Here is an 18,757-nt window from a genome sequence, read left to right as displayed (position 1 = left end):
TAGAATATGCTCTTTGATTTATTAGAACTGTTGGGAATGGAAAAAGTAATAGGCATTTAAAAAAAACTTCTGTTCATGTACAAAGTTTCACATAGCTAGTGAGGCAAAGGGCAAGCGCTTCCTTTTCCTCTCTCCTACTTATTCTACCTTAATTGACTAGCTGAGAGAATGGAACAATTTTTTTTTTAATTGAAAAGCTAGGGTGGATAGAATCTTTGAGATTATTGAAATTTCAATGCTTTATTTTAAAGATGATCATACACGTAGAAGCTCATGATATCACAACTCATTTAAATACCCACTGGTAATAAAATGATGATGTATCTGAATGCTATTTTTGTCTGTAAACATTTTTCTCACTGTGTGACTTTTTCCCCATATACGTGAACATTTTGAAGAAATAAAACTAGGACAGATTCATGTAGATGGCAGGATCTCAGCACCCAAACTACCCATAAGCAAATGTTTCTTAGAATGTTTTGCTCAGGATGATCAATTCCTCTGGTATTATCCAAATCTGATTTCCTGACTGTATCTGTTAAAAAAAAAAAAAAGATCAGGCTTTCATTCATCCTTCCTTGTGGGCTCCTCCTCATTAATATGGAGGGAGAATAAAAATTGAGTCAAATATTTGGAAATGCTTGATTTTCAGAGCCAACGTTGTTTGCAAGGACATTTGTGCTTTTGAGCTAGAATCAATCAGAAAATATATATATATATATGTTATTTTAAAAGTCTGTAGCTTATAAATATACATAGCTATGCATTAGTGTTGTTTTAATTTCTTGATGTGTCCATGAATTGTCATTCATCAGTATACTTCTTGAATCAGAAACATGATAAGATAAGCTTTTACCTAATTATAATTCAGAGACATATCATTTTCTTTTCCTGCTGCCTGAATTTCTTTAAACAAAACCACCTAAACTTTTTCCTTTAAAAAAAAAACAAAACAGTTTCTGTCCTTTATTTCTGGTATTTGTTGTGCCAGACCAACAGTAAACACTTTAAAAAGAACTGGGTCCTTCTTAAAGCACTTAGGGATAAACTATAGAAAAACCTCAGAGTTAAGACGGAAGTCCTGAAGCTTTTTTTTTTTTTTCAACCAAGAAGTGGCACTTTCACAACATTCTAATCCTTAGCAGGTGCAAGACTTCAATACTGTTCTTGAACTTGAAACTTAGACTACCTTCTTAGAATATTGCCCCTAGAAATTCCAACAGCTAAACTGTCACAATCCCGGAAACCCTCCTATTGTAATCAACCTGCTCTAGCTACATAAAGGATTGCTCGTCATAAATCAGAAATAAAGACCAAATTGTGTTTGGTAGAAAAAACTTTCTTCTCAGTGCCCTAGAGGTGACCTCATTCTCCAGTGGTGCAAGAGGTAGACTTCAGTCTTTGTTTGGGAGGCAATATGCAAATGAGATATGTGAGCATATGACAGATGAATCAAAATCCATGCATGATAAGAATAGAAGGATTGAATGCCGGCATTTGGAATTAATTTAGGAAGGATTGTTTGGTCTCTTTACAGAATCCTTTCTCAGAAAGTGTTTGGGGACTCATTGGATTACAGATGACACCGAGGGAGTGCTGCTTCTGTGGATAAACCAGAAACTGACAATCAAAGGGAAGAGTAGGAAGGGGGTTGTCATAATTTGGAATTGTAAATAGCAGCAGTAGGCATAAAGTGGAAAACAATGAAGGGAAACATTCCTTTCTGTTCACCAGGCCACTTACTGCAAATAAATGAACAATAAAATAAGGATTCTTGGGGGAGGACAGAGCCACTGTCTCTGCTTCTTCGTGTTCAATGAAGAAAGAATTCCCGCAAATTATTAAGAACATAAATTCCTTAATAGTTTCAAGGGAAGAAAGAAATTTACAATCAGTGAATAAATTGGAAGTTGTAGACAGGAACCCCCCCAGAGAGGCACATCCTCTAGATGATACTTGATCGGGGACAGACAACTTAGAGAGTTTGAAGTGCAGGTTATCTACAACAAAGACTGGTGTTTGTCAACCACTTTGCTCATCAAAGATTAATTCTCCTCTGTGTTGTGTAGGACATTAAAAAAAACAAAACAAAACAAAACAAGGAAAAGAGAAAAGAAAAAAAAAAAGAACAAAAAAGGAAAAAAATAAACCTGTGATTCTTAAGGCAAAACTAGTGCCCCCAACCGTAACTGTGCCTAATTAAATATACTGTCACATCTATTCCTATCCAATGCATTTTAGCCATAGATTGAAGAGGGTTTTGTGACAGATGTTGCCAACACATTAAGGGTAATTTCATTTACTCCAAATGTATAGAATGTGCTGTCTGACAGAGTTCACTTGGCAAATGGCAAAGCAAGAGGAAACAGATTTTTCATTTTAGCATCTCCGGATGTCTGGGTTTGTTCAATATTTAAGTTGCAGAGAAAAATACTGTAACATGCTGTGATTCCACTAAAAAACACAATGACCAAACAGCTGATGGGAATGTCTGGTCTATTTTAGCCACTGACTCTGCAAAAACAAAGCTCAAGAGATATGGGGTGGATCTGGTCACCCTAGTTCTGAAATAAACAATTTCAACAGTAATTTGGACAAAGTTTCCAAAGATCATTGATGTAGAGTAAACATATGTGAACTGAAGCCAAAAAAGCATCTGTGTTGTTGACCCCCTACCAGTATTTTAAAGAGATTTTAAGTCTTGGAGAGTTCATCAGTATTTTAATTTTCCAACTGAAATAAGGATCGTTGGCAAATCAGGGGAAACATGTAGAAGTTCTCTTCTACCAAGAGCACACATGGTGGGCTGAGAACCTATATTAAGGCCAGGACATGTACTACAATGAGAAGAATTGCCTGTATGAATATCCCTGTGAGTGTGAGTATTCTAGACCAGTGTCACCTCAAGTGCTACCTGTGGGCCAGCAGCAGTGACAGACCGAGAATTGGAATTAGCATCCCTGAGCTTTGGGTCTCGAAATCTGTGTTTCCACAAGCTCTCCACTTGATTCTGGTGTCCCCTGAAGTGTGAGAAGAGTGCTCTTGCTTATAAACCGCTATTGTATAGGCCAATGTCACAGATACAATATCTTAGACACAAAAACTTGGTTTTATTTTTTTTATACCATGTCTCAATTATTTGTTTTAAACCAGGCTGGTGATAGGGCATGATTAGAGCAATAATCACATTATATCTTGTTTAAAAATGCAAAAAGGTCAAGCCTGCATTTTTGATCAGCTGAAATGGGATGATCGTCTGAATAATTCAGGCCTAAGCCTGATGACCTGACACGCTTCCATTTGACCAGTGTGGCTTATGCTGTAGCATATTTGAGAATCCCTCCTATTTGGAATCTTATTAAGGCTTAAATGTGAAATCATAAGAACGTAAAAGGTAAGAAAATTATTTGGATAATGCAAGTGGAAAAAAACCCAGAAATTTCACTCTCTTTTTTCCTTTTCTCATATCTAGATGCCTCAGGTCAAAATGTCTGTGGCCCATACTAAACTCTTTTCCTACAATGACTTACGCAAAACTACAGGACTTTTTCATAGTAATCATTCAACACAACTTAAAAAAAAAAACACGGTTTAAAATCATTGATCTTTGTTCTCATCTGTATGTTTTCTGCTTCTCTGTCAGTTTTTAATATTTCTAGAATAAATGTCTAGTTGAGCTTGTGTACACCAGACTATTTTTAGCACATGTAAAACACAGTGCAAAGAATGATAGGAGCTCACAAGGACGCTAGCTAGTGTCAATGATTTTCCCATAGCAACAATGATTTCATAATAGAAATGGCATAAAGGTGTATCGTTTAACTTGGGGAAGTGCTACCCAAACGCAATGTCCTGAAATGTTAATGTGCAACATTCCTGTAGTATATATAGAGATGTTTAGTTTTTTCATTTGTAGATGTTGGCATGTTTTTTATTGTTGTTTTCTTTCTTTCTCTTCCTTCCTTCCTTTCTTCCTTTCTTTCTTTCTTTCTTTCTTTCTTTCTTTCTTTCTTTCTTTCTTTCTTTTTCTTTCTTTCTTTTCTTTCTTTCTTTCTTTCTTTCTTTCTTTCTTTCTTTCTTTCTTTCTTTCTTTCTTTTTTCTTTCTTTCTCTTTCTTTCTTTCTTCTTCCCTTCCTCCCTTCCTCCCTTCCTCTCTTTCTTTCTTTCTCTTTTTTTTGAAGGCAGCTGCTTGGCATGGTTTAAGAAAGGCTGCCATGGGGAGAGAAAAAAAGGGAGGCAGAGAGGCCTCCATCCTTCCATACACTCATTAATCCTCAACTATCTTGATAAATTTTCAACCAACTTAGAGGAGGCAGTCTGGCTTTTTAAACAATTATGTTTGAAACCCAAAAAGCTGTGGCAAAGCTGGTAGATAAGACTTCAACTGTGAAAGCATTTGCAGATAACCTCTGACAAACATTGGAGGAAGGGAAGGATGATGAATAACCATAGTTAAGCCAGAAGCCACACTGCCCCAGGACCCCATTTTAGCACTGAATCCCTTCCTTTTCATAATTATTCTCTTTCAAGATTTTCCACCCATGAAGGCAAGGGTCACGTTGACATACCTGTTGTAATCCCTATAAATAGGAATTGCATACAGGAGGTACTCAAAAAACAGTTTTTGTGAATTAATTTTATATATCAGCACCACTAATTATTCAGTTGAATTAAAAATGGCTAACACTTAAATTTTTTTTTTAAATGGCTAACATTTACTAATATTTTTTAATTTAGATTGTTCATACTTAAGGGCCTACATTATGTCTGCTGGTTCACCACTACTTTACTGCTCTCTAAAGTAAGAGGCATATAATACATACTTCATAAATATTGGTTAGAAGAATGATAAAAGAGCAAAACTCTAAATCAAAAGGTACTTAGAAACACTACCTCGAGATTTCTAGTCAAAATGGAACAATCCAAAGATTTCGAGAAAACTTGTTCTCACAAGGGGCAGCTCAGTTGTATTTTTTTTTTCTTGTGGAAGTGACTTTTTAAAAATGTAAATTCAATTAATTAACATATAGTGTATTACTAGTTTCAGAGGTAGAGTTCAGTGATTTATCAGTCTTATATAATACCCAGTGCCCATGTGCCCTCTTTAATGTCCATCACCCAATTATTCCATCCCCCCACCCCCCCTCCCCTCCAGCAACCCTCAGCTTGTTTTCTATGATTAAGAGTCTCTTATGGTTTGTCTCCCTCTCTGATTTTGTCTTATTTCTCCCTCCCTTCCCCTATGCTCCTCTGTTTTGTTTCTTAAATTCCACATATGAGTGAAATCATATGGTAATTGTCTTTCTCTGACTGACTTATTTCACTTAGCATAATACCCTCTAGTTCCATCCACAGCAAGATTTCATTTTTTGATGGCTGAGTAATATTTCACTATACATACACACACACACACACACACACACACACCACATCTTCTTTATCCATTCCTCTGTCAATGGACATCCAGGCTCTTTCCATAGTTTGGCTATTGTGGACATTGCTGTTATAAACATTGGGGTGCAGGTGGGGTGGCTCAGTTTTAAAACAATGACTTGCCTCACAGATATATGCATGTGTTAATGTCATCAACTGCCATATCCTTAAAGATGAGATCTGAAATTCACTTGATGTAGAAGTTTCTACTAATGCCATCTAAGCATATTTATGGTAATTATTAAAATAAAAAGTATTTGTGTATGTGAATATGCCAGTGGTTCTCAGCCAAGGGCAACTTTGCATTGTCTGGAAAGGACATTTGGCAATGTCCAGAGACATTTTTGGTTGTCTCCTTGGGGAAGGTGTGCTACTGATACTTAGTGGGTAGAGAGGCCATTGACCTTACGGAACATCCTACAACACACAGGACAGTTCCCCACAGCAAAGAATTATCCAGCCGAAAACATCATTAGTGTTGATGTTCAGAAACCCTGGTATGTATATGTGTGTATATATATAAGCGCCATTTATATAAGTGAGAAGTTTTGAAACTGCAATAATTAGAAAATGATAGAGTATTCATCTACTCTCTGCTATCTACAACTAACAGCAAATTTTAGATTTTATGCTGAGACTTTACTCATGATATAAAACTATTTCTTAAAGATCAGACATCTGAATCAATTGCCCAAATCTTATAAATTACCAATGAAAGGAGGCAAGACTATTATGTGACTTTCAATGGCTATATGATTATTTTTGAGTTCAAATTTATGTTACTATTTACTTTGGAAATATGGCTAACAAGAGCTGAGTTTCTCTTTCCTACGTTAGACAGATTCAGTTCAATTGGCACAGTATTTGGACTGCTACCTAGAAATGTGTAGCTGTGGGCTCAAGGTATGATGTTTGGAAGTAGGGCTTTTTACATTGCTCTACGGTCAATTTAAAAGAGTTGTGTACATAGTTTTCCTAATGAGAGAATGTCTGTTAGCTATAAAAAGAGAGTGAGTTTTTTTTTCCCTCTTAAATATTCTTAATTTTGTGTTGCTTTTTGATTCAGTTACCCTTAATTGGAAGTGTTTTTTTTCAAATATGTAGTATTAAAAGACACCGAGAACCAAATTAGTTTTAACAATTGAGTCCCCTCTAAAAGAATCCTAATTATATACCATGCCTATTCAACTGTGAATAATGGTTTCAATTATTGGTTAAGTACCTATTTATACAATAGTGTCATTCTGAATGAGAATATAAATATGTCACATTGAAGTATTTCTTACCAAAGCAGGTATATAGATAATTAGAATTCTCAACAATGCTTTATTGAATCCTTTAGAGTTTTGTGCTTAAAACTAAAGAAATTTGTTCAGCAGTGACTTTTGATGTTTTCAACAAGCTTCTTTAGAATTCTAATAGAGCAAGATGGCTTTTAAAAATGCTACATTATTGGGCGCCTGGGTGGCTCAGTTGGTTAAGCGACTGCCTTCGGCTCAGGTCATGATCCTGGAGTCCCTGGATCGAGTCCCGCATCGGGCTCCCTGCTCGGCAGGGAGCCTGCTTCTCCCTATGACCCTCACCCCTCTCATGTGCTCTCTCTGTCTCTCATTCTCTCTGTCTCAAATAAATAAATAAAAAAATCTTTAAAAAAAAAAAATGCTACATTATTGAGAGAGAGTTGAAAATTTGAAGACTTTGGGCTCCCATGTCAAGTGGTTTTGTTGGCTGAATGTGAAATAGAACAACTAGTTCTTTAATTATTGAAGATTTACACCTGGTTAAAATTATAAAAGGAATTTCATAATGCAGATGGGTTATCATATTCTTTTTCTTTCAGATGTCTACTTAAAGAGATCACAGTTGCTGAGCCAATGGAATCATTAAGTGTGCATCAAAGGATCCCAGGGCTTCTTAGGTGAATTTCTTATGGTTTCAGCAACAAAGTGTGAATTGGCATTCAACAACCTTCCATTCCAATCATGTGATCAATGTGGGGCTCTCAGCTCTGGGGCATCTACCACACACAAACATGTACACCACACAAATCCATGTGATGTGGCGTAGATGATATGACAGAATCACACTATCTGTGTGGAAAAACAAATGGCACAACCTAAGTCTTTTGTCTTCACTGCTCAGGGCTCCTATGGTATATGCCTTCCAAAAGAGTTTAAAGAGATTTGAGAAGGGGCACCTGGGTGACACAGTTAGTTAAGTGGCTGACTCCTGGTTTCAGTTCAGGTCGTGATCTCAGGGTCGTGAGATCGAGCCCCACGTTGGGTTCTGTGCTCAGCACAAAGTCTGCTTAAGACTCTTTCTCCCTCTGCCCCTCCCCCTGTGCCCTCTCAAAATAAGTAAATAAATCTTAAAAAAAAAGAGAGATTTGAGGAAAAAAAACAAAAAAAAGATTAAAGACCATGAAGCTATCATATTTACTAATGAATGAGTTAATCATAATGTATGTCACCATCTTTATTACTTTTTAAAATACAAGAAACCCCCCAATATCTACTCACCAAATATATAATAGCAAATTATATTAGAGATATGGAGAACAACCCTTAACCATTTTCCTATCTTAACAATGATAACCAAAAACATATGCGTATTCCTTTAAAGATGAGAAGTGACGGGGTGCCTGGGTGACTCAGTCGTTAAGCGTCTGCCTTCGGCTCAGGTCATGATCCCAGGGTCCTGCGATCGAGCCCTGCATCGGGCTCCCTGCTCAGCGGGAAGCCTGCTTCTCCCTCTCCCACTCCCCCTGCTTGTGTTCCCTCCCTTGCTGTGTCTCTCTCTGTCAAATAAATAAATAAAATCTTAAAAAAAAAAAAAAAAAGATGAGAAGTGATTTTCCTTATTTTTTGTTCCACAGGTACTACAAGGGAGATCATGTTAAACCACCTTTTCTACCAAAGTACAGCCTAGACCACTTTTTCATACCTGAATTAGTATCTTAAAAAATATTATTTCATAGTAGAAATGTCACATGTTTAGGACATCGGTACTGTTAAGCCAATGGCTGTTATAAGTTAGTGGGTAAGAGGAGTGAAAGGGTAAGTAGGACAATTCAGTGATGAGACCAAAATATTTTCCATTCCTCCTTGTGGAGGAGATAATGTGGAAACAGAGCAGCGGGCACATTCTCATGGGTGACCCTTCTGTACAGCCATCAGGCCTGATGGCTGAATAGAAGGCATCGAGATGGAATGAACAGTAGGGTCACCCATGAGAATGTGCACGCTGTTCTGTCTCCACATTGTCTCAGCCCAGATGAAGACTCATATAGGTAGGTCTGAGATGACCTTTTTGCCATAGTACACACGCTGTGTGCAAATTGCCTAAAGATCACAGGGTTTCTAATTTCCATTTCCTGTCTAATTCCCCAAGACTCTCTACATGAAGCCTCTCCTCCCACCACACTGAACTACTTACTCATCCTTTTCTGACCCATCTTGCTTGTTCACCCTTGGTGTCTTTGCCAGGAGTTCTGGGCACTGACAGCAGGTTGGCAGGTGTGCTCTGAGATTTTTATCTAGGGAACATCTTCTGTGTCTGACCCAGGTTGATGGCCATTCATTCCTCTCTTCTCTCAACAACTGGCACAGGCCTTGATCATGATTATACTTTATTTCTCCTCTGGATTCTTTTTACTGTGCTATTCACGATGCTTTATTTATTTTCTAATGGTGCCAAAGCCTAGCACAGTGTCTATCATGAAACAGATTGTGATGGTGCCAAATGATTAATAGAGTGAATGGCGCTTGCTTATCAGCCAGGGTTCCCATGACTTTAAATGGATGCAAAACAATAACAGCTACTCCATGCTCAGACTGGACTAGACGATTTAGTTGAAATAACTGAAGCACTCTCTTGATTGGACAACTGGATGGTCTTAAAAGTCCATCCATCCAACTGCTCTGCTTTCCTTTAAAAGTGCCCGTCTGATCACTGCCAGCTAGACGTTCTTGTCATTTAGTATGAGAATCCCCAGGTTCTAAGAGCCATGCACTATCCAGGGAATGTTGATGTTGGAGTTCACCACGATTTCCATCCTATGGAAGAATTATATGCACCTGATTCAATGCTGCAAAGTTTCTTTTATATATCACAGCCAAGGCACACTGCCACAAATGCAGTGTAAGCTTTTTTATCAGGACTTTCTTGTGCCACAAACTGTTTTCAATAGCCATACATCTGCCCAAGTTCCTTGTCAGATCTTGTCATGTGATAAGACAAAAAATGCTTTATTCACTTGTACACCAATCACTTTGTATACCTCCAAGTAGATTTTCAACATACAGAGAGTTTAAAATGCATGTCAGAAACAGTATACCAGGCCAGTGTTCTTCCAAATGATAAAGCAAATAGGGTTCCCAGCAGATGTCTAAATATTTATGGGCAGGATCTTTAGTCTGGTAAAATGTTTATCTTGTTTTAACTAGCACTCAGGACTGTGAGCTGTCATAAAGCTTCTCATTAAAATCTTCTCCTTACTGATAAATAGGCCAAAAATCAACCAAAAAAAAAAGCTGATTGCAAATCATTTTCAAGGTCTTATAGGATCCTGTTGGTGAGTGGGCCCGGGGAAATCATTTCTCAAACCACAGGAGTGATCAAGAGGAAAAGCTGCCTGTTATCCTACTTAGGGCCATTGTTTATAGTGCAAATTGCCTAAAAATGTCACAAAGCACCTTGATTCTGGCCGTTACTAGGAGAATAGCTATTCCTTGTCCTGCTATTTGCTACAAAATGTACTTTATTTTGTGGTCCCTCAGAGGACATTTCTGGGCCATTTGTTTTCCCCTTTAAGACATTTTTAGGAATTTGCCTGGTTAGGGCTGGCAACACAACCAGACCTAAGGATATGGATATAAAAATCACAAGCCTGTTAAGAAACTAATTGACTCCCTTTAAAGTACACTTGCTATTACTACTATCATCACTGATGTGTCTCCAACTCAGTATGTATCCTAAGTTTTGTAATATAGTTCTGAGACAAAATATGTCCTACTGGAGTGGCCATATCTTAAGGTAAAAATTCACATATTAGCATCCAACTGAGATATAGTCTAAGGCCTGCAAGATGTTAGCTAATATACATAAAGTTGTCCAGTAGAAGAGATAAAAGACAGCTCTGTTTGTATTCTTCAGTGTCCTATTTCTTCTAGAATCTGTGCCAGAAACGTAGTTACATCTTTTATTCCACTTAGATTTTATGGCCACTTCTCCTAAACAGTCATACCATATTAGTAATTTTGGATTTTTCTACTGGATGACTTCTGCTAATTAAAAGCACCTGCAAAATATTGGTCCTAAACTTTCTAGTACATTTTTCCTCAAAGTGTAGTCTGGGACCAGACAGTATCACCTAAGAGTTTAATGCAGACTCTCAGGTCTGGCCCCAGCCCCACTGAATCAGAGTCTGCATTTCAGTAAGATCCCAGGTGAGTCATAGTCATGGGCAAGTTTGAGAAGCTTTGCTCTATTTTTTTTTTATTTCTGTCATACCGTTAGAGTAAATTTTCTATTGTGTTGCTTCTGAAGAGACTCTTGGTTTGTTTCTTAATCATTTTGTTAAATCCTTCAAATAATCTTAGCAACATTAATATGCCTCCTTGTTCTAACCACAAACAGCCAGTAATATTTAGTTCAGTTCCTCAATAGTCTCCATAGGGCTTCTCCTTTTACCCATAAAATCTCTCGTACAAAAAAAAAAAATTCTTTTCATTTCCTATGACATATTTTCATGGCAACGCTCAAATTGAAACCTCCATTCTTTCCAAATAATATCTTCTGCCTAACTAATGAGTTTGGAATGGCTATTACAGTCAAGTGTTAAAAGAGATGCTATATGCCTTGTAAAGTATAGTCAACATCTAAATATTTTAGTTAACTCTATATACATGCCAAAAATATACGGTGTTAATCAGGTGTTAGATGTAAAATTCCAAAATATTGTTACTTGCCAGGCCCTGATGGAATTGACAAAAAATGCAGGTTAGTTTAAAATCAAAGTTTTTCAAAATAGTTAAAAATTAACGTTTTTAAATGCTCTTTGTTGTCTTGCCCCTTTTCCTAAATCCCTGAACCTGGATTTCCAACAGCTCACTAAATCTAGACTCTCAGACATCTCACTACAACCATGTACCATTCTGAATATTTTCTCTTTTTCTAGAAGAAATGTTCTTAATCCTCTGTTTGATTCTTGAAATAATACAGAAAATTCCAGGTCCTCCTTGCCTTTTCCTCCCTCGTCATGCATAACAAACCAGTAGTCAAGTGTTGTCACTGCTACATCATAAATGTCTCCAAGTTGTCTGTTTCTTCCTTTCAAGCGCTCACTGCCTGGGTTGAATGCTTCAACCAAGTCTCATTAAGATTAGTCCAATGACTTCCCCGGGTGTACCTCCCTCACTCGTGGCATGCTGAAGACATTTATTTTTTAATACTCTCTCCACATGTTCTTAGCTCCCCACAAAGTGAATTCTGCTTTTTCAACCTAGAATTGGGAAAAACAAAACCAAACAACAACAACAAAAAAAAAACCCTACATTTCTCAGACTCCCTTGCAGTTACGTATAGATATGTGACTTCTGCTCATTAGAAGCACCTTCGAAGGACTTAGATTTGTAAGATAGTCTGGAATGAGAAGGGGGCAGAAGGCATGTGGCAGCCGTTTTGCTGGCCAGGTGGTGGCAGAAGTAGCATGACTCCACGGTTCATAGGAATGTTGGCCCTTTCGTCACCAGAGCAGAGCAGTGTGGTCTGGGGGTTAACAGAGGTAGCACCACCCCCTTTGGTCATAGAACAGGAGATCTAGAAGTTTATTGTCTGCCAATAGTCAGCATTTATTTGCTATCAGATTAATTTATTGTCTAGATTTCTCTCTCTTTTTTTTAAAGGTTTTATTTATTTGTCAGAGAGACAGAGAGAGAGAGCACAAGCAGGGGGAGTGGCAGGCAGAGGGAGAAGCAGGCTCCCCACTGAGCAGGGTCCCGGGATCACGACCTGAGCTGAAGGCAGATACTTAACTGACTGAGCCACCCAGGTGCCCTAGATTTCTCTTTTTATAGCAATTTTAGGAGATAAAAATATATGCTAATTTCATTGTTTTAAATTTATTTTTACAGGTAGATGGGGTGAGAAGCTGATATCATTCTATTGAAAATAGTTCACTAATGATTTTATTATTTTCTTCTGCTCCTTGAAGGGAAACAAACAGGACTCTATGTCTACTAAGTGGTATCAAATTTTGAAGTGTTTGTCATCCTATGGCCTTAATGATAGACCGTTTTTATATTCGCTTTCAAAACTTCTGTAAAAAAGAACGTGGGGCTGCAAACACATTAAACTGGAGCAAAATGCTTTTCCTGAACTTTCAGTGACCAGCTGAAATTATACTATTGTATTCAAGTTATTCAAGAGAAAAATATTCAGAACCAGTTTCTTCTCTTCGTTTTTCCTCCCACCCTTTTCTCCTAGCCCTCCCTTCCCTTTCTCATTGATTATATGTGCAATAGGCGGGGAAATGAATGTTCAGCAAAATCGGCGGATTTGACTAGTGTCTGAGGTTTTCAACATATACTTTTTGCTTTATTTCACGCAAGAGCAAGCCTGAAGCCATCTGCCTGCCAATAACTATGTCCTTCATCCCCATTGTGGAGACAGAACCCCCACCTCATCATTAAAAGGCAATCTTCAAAGGGACATTGTTTTTGCTTGTTCCCGTTGGGACAGATGTTTTACATCATCTACCTCCACACGCTAGCTCATCTGTAAGGGACTGCCCACTCTCTGCAGCCAGCTGTGGAAACAGATCCAGTGTCATCTGTGGCAACACTCATTCCATTCTCCTGACCTCACCGAAGACCACATCCAAGAGCAGGAAAAACAAACAACCCTGATAACTTCCTTGCAAACATTTCCAGGGCAAATTGCTTCAGACAGGAGCTCTTTACGAAGTATGTAACAAAAGAGAGGCAAGCTTATTTGAAACACTCAAATGTCACCAAGCTGGCCAGTCGGGGTAATCCCCAGATTAAGGAATCATGAAGCAATAGCGTCTGTGGGCATGATTCAGCTGAAAACATCTGGTTAACTCAGAACCATTTCAATTAGCTGGAGTACGCGTTTGTCAATCATTTCGTTTCTTTTGATTGTATAAAGTTCCCACGAGGAAATGTTTACACCGCCAACTCATCCAACTCTTTGAAATACTGTGAAGGGTCTCTAACACATTTCTTAAATGCAGAGACAGTTAACTTGAACTGCTCTGTGGTGAAATTATACCCTGATATTAGAATATATTTTAGCAACAGAAACTAAGAAGTCTATCTTGGTTTGCTTGAAACTGAAGAAGTAAAACTTTTAATGCTAAGAATTACATCACTTTCTAATATTGAGGAGGCTGCTTAAATTACAGTATATATGTCAAAGTGTCTGCAATGGGAGAGCCTTCGTAACTTTCTAAGAGATATTTGGTGTGTTTCGAGTTTAGGATAAGGACTATTCATTCACTCATTCATTCATTCACTAATACTTACTAGGCACCTATTATGCTTTGCCCTGAAAGAACTTAGAGTTCAATAGTTAAATAACTTTTATGAGATATGTTTTTTTTTTTTTAATTGGGCTTCAAAAATATAATGTGGACAAAGTGATCAAAGATGTTAAAATTTCCCAAAGCAGTAAACATCATTGGTGATACCACATCAATTTCTGTTTTCATTTAGTGTAAAATTTTGGCTGGCAGACTGCTAACACTCAACTCCTGGAGTCCTAGGTGGGGCCCATGACTTGTAATAAGTGAAGGCATTATCTAGATTGATCAAGCCTGGATGTTTCGCTGCAGCAGGAAGTCAGTAGGCCCCCAGGGCAAGGCCTGAGATCAAGCAGTAGGTTGAAGAGCAGAATGTAAGAAGGAAATAGTTCTGAAACATGAGGGAGAATCGAAAATTAGACACACGTTAGATTGTGTCTAAAAATGATTCAGTTGTTACCTTTAGTTATCAGGATCAAAAATCCCTTTATAGGCCCAGAGTCCTGAAGTCTCAAGGGATGGACAGTTCGTGTCTGAAGAAGGGCTGGTGGTAATTACAGATGTGTTCATTTTTGTTGTCAATCCCAGCTCAGTTATGGAGAGACCTTCTGTTCTCCTCAGCTCTTTCATTAACGCCAGTTGTCAAACCCCCTGTTAACTGACTGGTGGTATTTTGTATCATCCTCCCAAGAATTTTACCTGCACCCCAGAAACAACCATTCCATTGATAGCTTTTAATATTTGCATGGCAATAGGATAGCAAACAGCTAAACCATGCATGTTCAGTGGCTACCTATTCTGACTATAGTGGATATTTTGTTAGATTAAAAAAAAAGAAATCGAGTTACAATTCCATGGTTTCCTCATAGGATAGACCTAACAAATATTAATATCCAGTGTTCTTGGTATAAGGCCTAACTTTTATGTATTTTTATTTTTTAAAAGTTTATTCATTTAAGTAATCTACACTCAATGTGGGCCTCGAACTCTCAACCCCAATATCAAGAGTCACATACTCTTCCGACTGAACCAGCCAGGTACCGCAGGCCTAACTTAAAAACTGATTTTGACACAGTGCACAAAGTTCAAACTTCCTTAATAAAAACAATGAAACTTCATTGGTGTGTATAGTTACTGTGATTTTTAAAACCATTTCTTTTACATACATACATTGGGGGACATTATAAATCAGGAAATCAACTATGAAAGTTAAAAATAAGAATTGGGGCACCCGGGTGGCTCAGTTGGTTAAGCATCTGACTCTTGATTTCAGCTCAGGTCATGATCTCAGGTTCCTGAGATTGAGCCCTGTGTGGGGCTCTGTCCTCAGCATGGCGTCTGTTTGCCCCTCTTCCTTTCCTTCTGCCTGCTTGCACTCCCTCTCTCTCTCAAATAAATAAATAAAATCTTTAAAAAAATAGAACTTGTATTCCAAGAATACCGTATAAGAAATCATGACTTCACCCCATACTACTTGGTATGGCTACACTGTAAACTCAGATGGATAAAATGATCTTCTAAAATATTTTTGGGATGGGGAGCCTGGGTGGCTCAGTTGGTTAAACGTCTACTTTTAGCTTCAGTCATGTTCCCAGAGTCCTGGGATCAAGCCCTGCATCGGGCTCCTTGCTCAGCGGGGAGCCTGCTTCTCCCTCTGCCTGCCACTTCCCCTGCTTGTGCTCGCTCTCTCTCAAATAAATAAATAAAATTCTTAAAATATTTTTGGGACAAAGGTAGTATGCAAGAAGGTAGTGTGCAAGATTTTCAAAAAGGAATTCCAGAAAGGATAGAGAATTGTTTTTGATTTGTTGAAAACAACAACAAAACACAACGATGAATTTGGCATTCTTTTAATCCCTAAATTGTGAAGAACAGTAATCATATTTGTGAACTTATACCACAAAATTTTCAAAAGCCAACATATAAATGAGTTTCGTCAGACATGAGTGAGAAATAAACAAGTCCTTTTCAAATGCCAAAACTTATAAGAAAAGGTAAATGACAGTCCAAAAAATTTTTTTTGTCTCCTTTATCTATTGATCTGGTTCGAGTTTAACCCAGGTGGTGGTTTATTTTTGACAGGTCAATGGGGATTTTGCTTCTTATTATCGCCATGCATGACCTAATTCATGAATCAGACCTCCAGAGGTGGTGGACATTTTTCACATAGGTATGTCAAAAAAAAAAAAAAAGAAAAAGGATAAATTAGAGAGGTCAATAATGGATAATGGAATACCCAGGCTTTCTGAGGAATTCTGGGGCTAACATTCTAAAATCCTAACAAATCAACCAAATTTGTCCATAATTTTATCCTTAGAATCTGGGAGTGGGGAGAAGCAGGGAGATCATTGAGTGGAAAATGTGGAAACAAAATTTGTGAATGTGGCAGCAGAAAAGTTGATGATCTACAGAGCTTAAAGAAGCAGGTGCAGCTATCTTGAGCAATGACTCTAGCATTATGCAACCAGGGGCCCTATTTCAGGGAGATGTAGCCCAGAGCTACCTAGAATTCCTGGCACCTGGATTCAGGTGGGATTCCCTATGCCTGCTTCCTAGAGGCATCCAACGTATTAAAATAAAATTGCATCAAAAATCTGCTTATTTCGATTATAACTCCTAAGAGACAGGGAATTACAATAACGATGTAAAGGGACAGTTGAAAAATTATAGCTGGGATGAGCACCTGTGGCAATTATTAATTCCACAAGCTGCATTAAGCAGGTGTTACATTCTCCTCTGCAGGAAGTAGCTGCAGTAGTTTGCAGGAAGGAAATCAGAGATTCTGCAGTTCTGACACCTGCACTTGTCCCGCCTGAAAGCTTCATTCCTCCTTTTTCTTCTCTGACAAATTCTATCTTCCTCTGATCCTTTATTTTACCTACCCCTGATTTCTTGGAAGGGAGGCTGCAATCCCCCATGCAAATCCAATACTGATTGTATCTCCCATGAGGAGTGGACTAGTACCATCTTTGTGTTTCACTTTTAGTGAGTCAGAAGGTCAATGAAACCCATTGAATTTGTTTGCAAAATATTAAAATATCTGTGTTTGGCAAATTATTCTCAATGCTATTACATTCACGTAGGATTTTAAGCAAAACCTCCTAGGTAGTTTAAAAACTTAATTTAAAAAAAACTTAAGGGGCGCCTGGGTGGCTCAGTTGGTTAAACGTCTGCCTTGGGCTCAGGTCATGATCTCAGGGTCCTGGGATCGAGTCCTGCATCTGCTCCCTGCTCAGTGGGGAGTCTGCTTCTCCCTCTGCTCCTCCCCCTGCTCGTGTTCACACTCTCTCTCTCTCAAATAAATAAAAATAATATCTTTTAAAAAACCTTAAAAAAAAAGTAGGAAATAGTCCACCTTTATTAATAATTATTTTTTTTTTGTGGATCACTGCATCAAAAACTGGTGATATATTTTATGGTGACTAACATAACATAATAAAATAAAATAAAAAAAACACAAAATATAAAAAAATGATAATTATTTTTTTCTTATTTTTTAAAACGTGAGCCTATATGAAAGAGGAAATAAGGGATTATCTTTTTTGGTTTTATTCTTTAATGACTATTATTATTTTTACTAATTAGATACTATCTAATATAAGTAAATCACAAAACATTACTTTAGAAGAAACTATTCAATTTGGGTTTAATACAGAACTCCTTGATCTTTTTGAATTAATATGTGGTGTTTTGAATAAAGAAAGAGTCTGGTCTTCAAAACAAAATTAAATCAAAATTATTATACAATGCTCAAATTACTTGCATGCCTCAATAATAAGTTATCTTATGTGTGGAAAAATTATAAAGGATTTTAGCATATAGTTTCAGACAATGCTCTAGTTACTATAGGCTTAACGAAATACAATGACACATTTTTTTGTATTGTGCTTTCATGGAATATTCTCATACTTATTCATTATGTGCATAATCTAAGCTACCTGTTTTGAAATGTAAAAAGAGTCATTAAATTGATAACCTGAAATATCTCTACAATATTTATAATATTAATATGGGCCCCTTTCTAATGATTATGCAGATTAAAAAGAAGATACATTTACCTCAGACATATTGTCCATCATTATATCGTTTTGAGCCAAAAAGAATTAAATTATGATACTATTTGGATGAATGTGCCTGTCAGAATCAAAGCTTTTAACTAAATCATACAAACTCCTTTCCACTTAAAATATAATGATGAGGTTGCTAAAAGATTAAAAATATCTTACTTCTTACAATAATCTAATCAGCATTAATGGCCATAGATAACTTACTAATATTTGTATTCTATGTACACAAGGACACAATCATAATTTTTTTATGAATCTGTCAACTTGATTTACTCTGGGTTAAATTATGTAACCTGAAATATAAAAATTTAATGAAGAATCAAGCCAGATATAATGAAATGGAATTGGTGCTAACTGGATTAAAACATACCTGTCCCAGCTCTGTCACCAACTTGTGTGATATTAGAAAAGTCAATTAACCTCTCTGAGCCCCACTGCCCTCATCCATAAAAACATTACTCTGTAATATTCAGGTTTATCTTTTGTGAGAGCATATGTAACATTATAGAGAGCCTCATAAGAAGACAGAGCAAAGGAGGACTTCCATGTAACCTGAGCGAGCAAGGCATTATTGCAGAGATAGAAAACTATACCTCCAAAACCAATGCACCTGCTTACTGATGCCTGGAATTCTCTAGAAAGTTAACAGACTTTTCGTTACATAGTAATGAAAAAAATGCACATACTCCACCCCACTGACAACCTCATCCACACT

General features: G+C 37.3%; 1 protein-coding gene across 20 annotated transcripts in view; it reads right to left on the bottom strand.

The window, feature by feature from the left end:
- RBMS3 (RNA binding motif single stranded interacting protein 3) overlaps positions 1-18,757 on the bottom strand; it is a 1,332,425-nt gene that overhangs the window by 64,959 nt on the left and 1,248,709 nt on the right. The window lies entirely within an intron of this gene.

The sequence above is a fragment of the Halichoerus grypus genome, chromosome 1, assembly GCF_964656455.1.
Source record: "Halichoerus grypus chromosome 1, mHalGry1.hap1.1, whole genome shotgun sequence".
Classification (NCBI taxonomy): domain Eukaryota; kingdom Metazoa; phylum Chordata; class Mammalia; order Carnivora; family Phocidae; genus Halichoerus; species Halichoerus grypus.
Note: the sequence above shows the minus strand (reverse complement) of the source record. Positions and strands in the feature narration are given on the sequence as shown.